The following is a 9,236-nucleotide window of genomic DNA, read 5'->3' on the forward strand; positions in this document are numbered from 1 at the left end:
CCTATCGTTCGGACGTTGGCGCGATCATCTCATCGCCACATTCACAATCATATCCCATATGGGTGACATCCGACCCGGATCGGATGGCCCACAGATGGAACGCAATCTCGCAATCATCGTGCATTCATTCGCAAACGTCCGTTTCTACAATCACGCGCTAAACGTTAATCTGAACCCTTCCGAATTAACGCTAGTGGCATGCCAGCTACCCCAATCACATGCATTTATATAATTTATCTACTATACATGCATTTCCACTTGCGTAGTCTTTTATATTTGTTTATATATTTTCTTTGAGTCTTTCCATTGATATTATCGAATTATACCTCCGGTATGACCTAGCTGGTCCCATCCGTCCGGATAACCAGTTTGATTCATTCCGTGGTTTTTAACCTTACCTGTTATTCATTTTGGGTCCAGATTACGTGGGGGGTCTGTCCCGTACTTCCGGTATATTTTATATTTTTCACTTTTTTTTTCAATTTGAGTCGGGGTAATACTAGGTCCGTCTTGTTAAGTTTTTTTTTTTCAGACCAATCGGTCTAGTCCTAGACCGATCGGTCCAGTCGGTTCGGAACGGACGTTCCGTCTCACCCAGACCGGACGGTCTGGCTAGTGCAGAACGGACGTTCCGAACTGTCCATATAACGATCGATTTTTTTTTTTAAAAAAAAAATTAATTAAAGGTTAGTTGGTAAAATTAAAAAGGTTGGAGAAAATGTGTTGTTTATATGAGGACCTTTTAATACAAAATAAAAATTTAGGACAAATTTAAAAATTCTATAAAATAAAGGATTAAATCATAATTTTTATTAGGTTTTCACCTTTTTCTATCATTTATCCATCTTCTTTACGCAGCCACACATCTCTCTCTCTCTCTCTCTCTCTCTCTCTCTCTCTCTCTCTCTCTCTCTCTCTCTCTCTCTCTCTCTCTCTCTCTCTCTCGCTCGACTTCCATGTCTCCTTTTTCTTTTTATTTTTTTCCCATCTATCTCTCACACATCTCTTCTCTCTCATATAATCATATAATTATATAATTTTTTATCATCTTTCTATCGTTGCAACTGTCGGACTCCATGGCCATTAGATTTTTCTATCGGTAATTTTTCTCTCATCCCGTTCTTTATATTTATTAATATTAATATTATTATTTATTTTATTTCTTTTCAAGTATTCTCCACTACGATAATTTTCTTCGCGTTTTTGTCGATATTTTTTTCGGATGATATAGATTAGATCTTTTTTTTTTTCTATTTTCGAAATCCATTTTACAACCGATCATGATTCTTAATTGTTAATTAATTATAGATGAAGAAAATCTCGAAGTTTTAGATCCGGGATAGAGGATTAAAGCGGATCTTTTCGAGATTCACCATTCAGATAAAGGTGAGGGAACTCGACAGAACTCCTCTTTCTTCTATTCGCTTAGACATGATGATAGAGAACGTAGATATCATGCGGTTAGGATTTTAGGATAGACGCCTTAAATTTTCTTGTGAATTTATGATGCATGTTGATTGTTGATTGATGACTGATGAGTGATGATTGAGGATTGATGCCGATTGATAATTGATGAATAATGAATGATGATTGATGATTGATAAATTCCTGTTGAGTGATTATGGTTTGTGACGTACATGTTATGTGATGACGTTTCTTAATGGATTTACTGGATCGTTAGAATGAGTTGGACATTGGATACTAATTAAATTTTGGCATGATGTTCGGAAAGATAGGAGAAGTAGAGAATCAAGTTAGGGACTGTGATGTGACCTCAGACTATGCTAAAATATTTTTAAAGTGAGTTTTGAGACCGTGGTACGGCGGCGATCCGTATGTGATGGTATGATAACAACCCGGGCATGGCTGCGATCCATGTGGAGTTATAACCCCAACTACGGCGGCGATCCGTAGAGGGTTACGACTATTGGTTGAGTTTTGAAGTCATGGTACGGCGGCGATCCGTATGTGATGGCATAACAACCCGAGCATGGCATCGATCCATGTGGAGTGGTAACCCCGACTACGGCGGCGATCCGTAGAGGGTTACAAAGATATTTTTGGTTTTGTTTTATAAAAGAGTTTTGAGCTACGTCTGAGGGATACTGAATGGTCCTAGAGTCTGAACTCGTTTTAAATAATTGAATAAAGAAAAGATAAGAGAAAAGTTGAAGAAAAATGAGTTTGCTTGAGTTGAATGTTGATTGTATTTGTTTTCTATTTGATTGTCTATGTTGGGTACAGAGGCGAGGTTTATAGTCTTGCGACTTCACTGAGCTATTCGCGTAGCTCACCCCTTCCTTTTTTCCCACAGGTGAAAGCTGAAACAGATTGTTTTGGTTGGACTCGATAGTTGCCAGAAACACGAAGAATTTGATTTTCTATTTTTACGAGTTTAGAATTTTAGACTTATGTTATTTTAGACTTCCGCTGTAGACATGTAATTTTGATGGTTGATTTTAGAGTAAATCGTATTTTTTTTTATAACCCAAGTGGCGATTCATCAATATCCGAAATACCGGATTTTAGGTCGTTACAGTCCAGAACGGACGGTCTGGACTTCGTCTTCAACCTCTGGACTTCGCGTTTTCTCCTGCAGACCTAGAACGTCCAGTCTGACCTCAGACCGAACGTTCTAGTACTCGGAGTTCATCAAAATCATTTAAACATGCATGATTCATTATGGGTAATACACTAGAACTCATAAATTTTCATGGAGAACACGAATCAAACATCAATTTTGCACGAAATCACTCAAAACCCAAAACCCCATATCAACATGAAAATTCAATAAGTTATCTAGATATAGATGTGAGATATTGCAGTCGGAGACTTTAAGGATTAAGAAGTTCATAAGGGGACTTCGTTTTTCTCTCAAGACAAAGTTGGAAAATTTTAAAAAAAAAAAAATTTAATTCAATGTTAGAAATAGTGGTTTTGGTTGGTCAGAGTGAGAGAACATAACGTGAGATCGGGACATCGACGTCTTGTCCACGATGACAAGAGAAAGGAAATTCTCTTATGCACCCTCATGTAGTTGAGATCTCGATGTACTCGCTATGTGAAAAGTGTCATTTGGACGAATGTAGGTTACTCAAGCTCATTTATTACTATTGTAGAAAATTTTGACATAGTGTCTTGTGAAAAGTGTCATTTGGATGAATGTAGGTTACTCAACCTCATTTATTGCCATTGTAGAAAAGTTTGACATAGTAGGAACATTTATCCTGAGTTAAAAAGAGAATATTTAAAAGGATTGAACCAAGACCACCACCACAACTACCATCTTCCAAGAGATACGTGGTGAAGTCTAAAGTATATGCACTAGGAACAGAGGAACAAGATGTAGAAGAAACGACAACAATCATAGATACGTTGAGTACTATAGGTGAACAAACACACACCCTTTTTGATGAAGAGGCGATACATGATTTTATTTCGCCTATACATGCAGATTGCATGAAGATTGCCCCTAATATTAACAGTGGTAGAATATTGGTTCATACTCTTAGTGGAGAGAAAATGGAATCGAAAGGAATGCTTCATGATGTATCGGTCATGATTGGTATACATGACTTACCTGTTGATCTGATAGCGGTACCAATTAAGGAATATGATGTGATTTTGGGTATGGATTGGTTAGAAGTCATCGAGCTCACCTTGATTGTAAGAGATGTAGGGTTCGTGTTGAACAAGAGGGATCCTTGGTACTAGAGTTTGAGGGTGCAAGAAAGACTTCAAGTTTGTCTTTTATTTCAGCAGTGTGGGTAAACCGGCTAATTCAATAAGGGAGTGAGGCATATTTGGCGGTAATAGAATTAAACGGACCGGAAATATCAAGTAGACTAGAGGATATACCGGTTGTTAATGATTTTCCTGATGTTTTTCCGGAAGATCTACATGGAATACCTCCTCTAAGAGAGATATCTTTTCCTATTGAGTTGAAACAGGGAGTTGAACCTATGTCTAGAGCCCTTATCGTATGGCTGCTTCAGAAATGACTGAGTTAAAGAAGCAATTGGTGGAGTTGATTGGAAAAGGTTTTATAAGACCTAGTACTTCTCCTTGGGGTGCTCCTGTACTATTTGTTAAGAAAAAATATGGGAGTATGAGATTATGCATCGATTATCGAGGATTGAATCAGGTAACAATAAAGAACAAATATCCACTTCCAAGAATTGATGAGCTATTAGACCAACTTCAAGGTGCTAGTTAGTTTTCGAAGATTGATTTACGATCAGGTTACCACCAGATACGTGTTCTAGATGATGATATAAAGAAAACTGATTTCAGAACAAGGTATGGACACTTTGAATTTGTTGTCATGCCGTTTGGACTTACTAATGCACCTGCAGTTTTTATGGAGTTGATGAACACAACATTTAGGGATTATTTGGACGAGTTTGTTATCATCTTCATTGATGACATCCTTGTGTATTCCAAATCTCGTGAGGATCATATGATACATTTGGAGAAGGTGTTGGAACGCTTAAGGAGAGAAAAGTTATATGCAAAGCTGAGTAAGTGTGACTTTTGGATGCAAGAGGTAGGATTTTTGGGGCATGTGGTATCTGCGGAAGGAGTGAAAGTAGATCCATCCAAAGTGTCGACTATAATTGATTGGGGAGACCGTCTAATGCTACAGAGATTCAAAGTTTCCTCGGGTTGGCTGGGTATTACAGAAAGTTTGTAAAGGGTTTGCCAACCTATCTAAGCCATTGACGAGATTGACGGGAAAGGGTGTGAAGTTTGAATGGGACGAAAAATGCGAGACAAGTTTTGAAGAGTTGAAGAAGCGATTGACATCAGCTCCTATTTTGGCATTACCAAAGCCCGGAAAACAGTTTGTGGTGTATAGTGATGCCTCTCACCAAGGGTTAGGATGCGTGTTGATGCAAGAAGACCGCGTTATTGCGTATGCATCACGCCAACTTCGAAAACATGAAGAAAACTACCCTACTCACGATTTAGAACTTGCAGCTGTGATTTTTGCATTGAAGATTTGGAGATCTTACTTGTACGGGGAAAAAGTTCAAGTATACACTGACCATAAAAGTCTCAAGTATGTGTTCTCTCTAAAGGAACTAAATTTGAGACAACGCAGGTGGATGGAATTAGTGGCAGATTATGATGTGGATATTACCTATCATCCCGGCAAAGCTAATGTGGTTGCGGATGCCTTGAGTAGAAAGAAAGTTGAGTTATCTACTTTGAGATTGACAAGTGATCTAACAACTCAATTGAGTTTAATGCAGATATCAGCTCAGGAGAATCGAGAGGGATTGGAAACTAGGGCTATAAAATGGGATAGTTGGTTGGAAAAGGTGAATATGGCTCAAGAAACAGATGAAAAAACGAAAGAATTGATGGAAAAGCTCGAAGATTTTACAAGGGCAGGATATTCCACTTCAAATGATGGGTTGATACTATTGAGAGGTCGTGCATATGTGCCTAAAGATGAAGAATTGAGGAAAGAGTTATTGAAAGAGGTGCATAATACGCGATATTCTATACATCCGGGTACTACAAAGATGTATCGGAATTTGAAGCAGTACTTTCTTTGGCATGGCATGAAAAAAAGATATTGCAAAGTTTGTTACTCATTGTCTAACGTGTCAGCTAGTTAAAGCCGGGCACCAAGTACCTGCAGAAAAACTACAGTCGCTATCGATACCTCAGTAAAAATGGAACTTGGTGACGACGGATTTTATAGTTGGTTTACCAAGGACACCGAAAGGAAATGATGCGATATGGGTTATTGTGGACCGTTTAACTAAGTCTGCACATTTTATCGCGATTAAAAAGACATTCTCAATGTCTCGTTTAGCACAAGTCTACATAGAAGAGGTGGTAAGACTTCATGGAATCCCTATTAGTATCGTGTCGGACAGAGATCCACGATTTACTTCGAGATTTTGGAACAGTTTACAAGAGGCTATGAGCACTAAGGTACGATTGAGTACAGCTTATCATCCCCAGACCGATGGACAATCAGAGAGAACGATACAAACGCTAGAGGATATGATACATGCGTGTGTATTGGATAAGGGAGGAGAATGGGATCGTCACTTACTACTTGTGGAATTCGCCTACAACAACAGTTTTCATTCAAGTATCGGGATGTCACCCTTTGAGGCGTTATATAGAAGACCTTGTAAGACACATCTTTGTTAGACAGAAGTTGGGGAAAGACCATTATTGAGTCCTGATATAGTGGATGAAACTACGAACAAGATTAAAGTGATCCATAAGCAGAGGAAGACAACACAAGATAAACATAAAAGTTATGCGGATAAGCATAGACGTGAATTGACCTTCCAAGAGGATGACGAAGTATTTCTAAAAGTACAAGCAACAAAAAAAAAGCACGCTTCGTAATGACGAGAAAACTAAAACCCAGATTCATTAGACCTTTCAAAGTAATGAGTAAGATTGGAGCAGTAGCTTATAAGATTGCTCTACCCCCAGAGTTTACACAAGTTTATAATATGTTTCACGTGCTAATACTTCGGAAGCACTATCCTGATCATGATCACGTTATTGATTATCAACCACTTGAGTTAAAACCGGATGAGACTTATGAAGAAGAACCTATTGAAATTGTTGAACAAAAGGTTAAACAACTGCGGAGAAGAGAAATTCCTCTCGTAAAGGTCACATAAACACACCACAAAGGAGAAGATGCGACTTGAGAATTAGAGGACGATATGAACACTCGATATCCCCACCTTTTTGTAAGAAAAACCGTACATATGTTCTAGAATTCGAGACAAATTCTCTTTTAAGGGTGATGGAATTATAACGATCGATTTTTTTTTTTAAAAAAAATTAATTAAAGGTTAGTTGGTAAAATTAAAAAGGTTGGAGAAAATGTGTTGTTTATATGAGGACCTTTTAATACAAAATAAAAATTTAGGACAAATTTAAAAATTCTATAAAATAAAGGATTAAATCATAATTTTTATTAGGTTTTCACCTTTTTCTATCATTTATCCATCTTCTTTACGCAGCCACACATCTCTCTCTCTCTCTCTCTCTCTCTCTCTCTCTCTCTCTCTCTCTCTCTCTCTCTCTCGACTTCCATGTCTCCTTTTTCTTTTTATTTTTTTGCCATCTATCTCTCACACATCTCTTCTCTCTCATATAATCATATAATTATATAATTTTTTATCATCTTTCTATCGTTGCAACTGTCGGACTCCATGGCCATTAGATTTTTCTATCGGTAATTTTTCTCTCATCCCGTTCTTTATATTTATTAATATTAATATTATTATTTATTTTATTTCTTTTCAAGTATTCTCCACTACGATAATTTTCTTCGCGTTTTTGTCGATATTTTTTTCGGATGATATAGATTAGATCTTTTTTTTTTTCTATTTTCGAAATCCATTTTACAACCGATCATGATTCTTAATTGTTAATTAATTATAGATGAAGAAAATCTCGAAGTTTTAGATCCGGGATAGAGGATTAAAGCGGATCTTTTCGAGATTCACCATTCAGATAAAGGTGAGGGAACTCGACAGAACTCCTCTTTCTTCTATTCGCTTAGACATGATGATAGAGAACGTAGATATCATGCGGTTAGGATTTTAGGATAGACGCCTTAAATTTTCTTGTGAATTTATGATGCATGTTGATTGTTGATTGATGACTGATGAGTGATGATTGAGGATTGATGCCGATTGATAATTGATGAATAATGAATGATGATTGATGATTGATAAATTCCTGTTGAGTGATTATGGTTTGTGACGTACATGTTATGTGATGACGTTTCTTAATGGATTTACTGGATCGTTAGAATGAGTTGGACATTGGATACTAATTAAATTTTGGCATGATGTTCGGAAAGATAGGAGAAGTAGAGAATCAAGTTAGGGACTGTGATGTGACCTCAGACTATGCTAAAATATTTTTAAAGTGAGTTTTGAGACCATGGTACGGCGGTGATCCGTATGTGATGGTATGATAACAACCCGGGCATGGCTGCGATCCATGTGGAGTTATAACCCCAACTACGGCGGCGATCCGTAGAGGGTTACGACTATTGGTTGAGTTTTGAAGTCATGGTACGGCGGCGATCCGTATGTGATGGCATAACGATCCGGGCATGGCGGCGATCCATGTGGAGTGGTAACCCCGACTACGGCGGCGATCCGTAGAGGGTTATGTTGATTGTATTTGTTTTCTATTTGATTGTCTATGTTGGGTACAGAGGCGAGGTTTATAGTCTTGCGACTTCACTGAGCTATTCGCGTAGCTCACCCCTTCCTTTTTTCCCACAGGTGAAAGCTGAAACAGATTGTTTTGGTTGGACTCGATAGTTGCCAGAAACACGAAGAATTTGATTTTCTATTTTTACGAGTTTAGAATTTTAGACTTATGTTATTTTAGACTTCCGCTGTAGACATGTAATTTTGATGGTTGATTTTAGAGTAAATCGTATTTTTTTTTATAACCCAAGTGGCGATTCATCAATATCCGAAATACCGGATTTTAGGTCGTTACAGTCCAGAACGGACGGTCTGGACTTCGTCTTCAACCTCTGGACTTCGCGTTTTCTCCTGCAGACCTAGAACGTCCAGTCTGACCTCAGACCGAACGTTCTAGTACTCGGAGTTCATCAAAATCATTTAAACATGCATGATTCATTATGGGTAATACACTAGAACTCATAAATTTTCATGGAGAACACGAATCAAACATCAATTTTGCACGAAATCACTCAAAACCCAAAACCCCATATCAACAGACTTCCGAATTAAACTCGAATTCACTCACCTCGGGTTAAATTCGCGCGTTGGGTGAGGGATTGGAAGCTCGGCGATGCTCTCCTTGATCTGTAGAAACCGAATCGGGCGCTAATTTCTTAGGTTTGAGAGGGAATTTCTCGGATTTGCAGAGAGGGTTGAGTATGGAGGGAGATGATGAAGAAATGGGATGGGAGAGGGGTTAAGAAGGCGTGGATTCGACAAATCCGGATAGAAATCGGGTCCAAAGGTTGAAAAATTCGGATTTCGGTCGAGGATTTGTCGGGTAAACGTCGGTTTCAGGTCGGTCCGAACGAAAATTGCTGTTTGGTCGCTGCCGACAGTCTGGTCCGTCCGTTCCGAAAGTCTAGAACGGACATTCTGGACTGTGCGGTCCGTCCGTTCTGGGCTACCCGGAACGGACAGTCCGATTTTTTTTTTTTTGAATCTGGGTTGTTACATGATATCAGCTCCTGCTTC

The 9,236-nt window shown here is 38.4% G+C and overlaps 2 long non-coding RNA genes across 2 annotated transcripts; both read left to right on the plus strand.

The window, feature by feature from the left end:
* The first annotated feature begins 1,004 nt into the window (after positions 1-1,004).
* LOC104817208 lies at positions 1,005-2,485 on the plus strand. Its single transcript, XR_772485.1, has 3 exons — positions 1,005-1,099; positions 1,309-1,386; positions 2,315-2,485. It is a non-coding gene; the product is annotated as an uncharacterized LOC104817208 (long non-coding RNA).
* A 4,648-nt stretch (positions 2,486-7,133) lies between these two features.
* LOC104817207 lies at positions 7,134-8,453 on the plus strand. Its single transcript, XR_772484.1, has 3 exons — positions 7,134-7,225; positions 7,435-7,512; positions 8,292-8,453. It is a non-coding gene; the product is annotated as an uncharacterized LOC104817207 (long non-coding RNA).
* The last annotated feature ends 783 nt before the right edge of the window (positions 8,454-9,236 follow it).

Source organism: Tarenaya hassleriana, unplaced genomic scaffold (genome assembly GCF_000463585.1).
Source record: "Tarenaya hassleriana unplaced genomic scaffold, ASM46358v1 Cleome27, whole genome shotgun sequence".
Classification (NCBI taxonomy): Eukaryota; Viridiplantae; Streptophyta; class Magnoliopsida; order Brassicales; family Cleomaceae; genus Tarenaya; species Tarenaya hassleriana.